A 380-nucleotide genomic window follows, 5' to 3' on the forward strand; every position below is an offset into this window, starting at 1 on the left:
AATCGGTCGAGTTGTGGCCTGACTCTTTCTCTCAAGAAATTCTTTCCATTCAACAACATCGTGCCCCACCTTTGCGCTGAAGGCCTCAACCGATAACCTCTGTTTTTTGTGGTTTCATTTTGTTTCTCTCTGACCACCATGACCACAGGAGGCTAACCACTCTTAGAACCGAGTCCTCGGGGAGTTTGAAAATTAACTCAAGCATAGCCTTGGGTGATTGCGTAGTCAGGAGCTCAATTCTGACCCGCTCCAAACCACAGCCCCTCCAAACTTTCTTCACTTGCACCGCAGGAATAGGTGTCCTCCATCCTCCGGTAGACGGCCGCATAGGACGCAGGTTGTGTCAAGCTCGACCCCAATTCGCTCAACATTCCGGAGTA

The sequence above is a fragment of the Triticum aestivum genome, chromosome 1D (genome assembly GCF_018294505.1).
Source record: "Triticum aestivum cultivar Chinese Spring chromosome 1D, IWGSC CS RefSeq v2.1, whole genome shotgun sequence".
In the NCBI taxonomy this organism is placed as follows: domain Eukaryota; kingdom Viridiplantae; phylum Streptophyta; class Magnoliopsida; order Poales; family Poaceae; genus Triticum; species Triticum aestivum.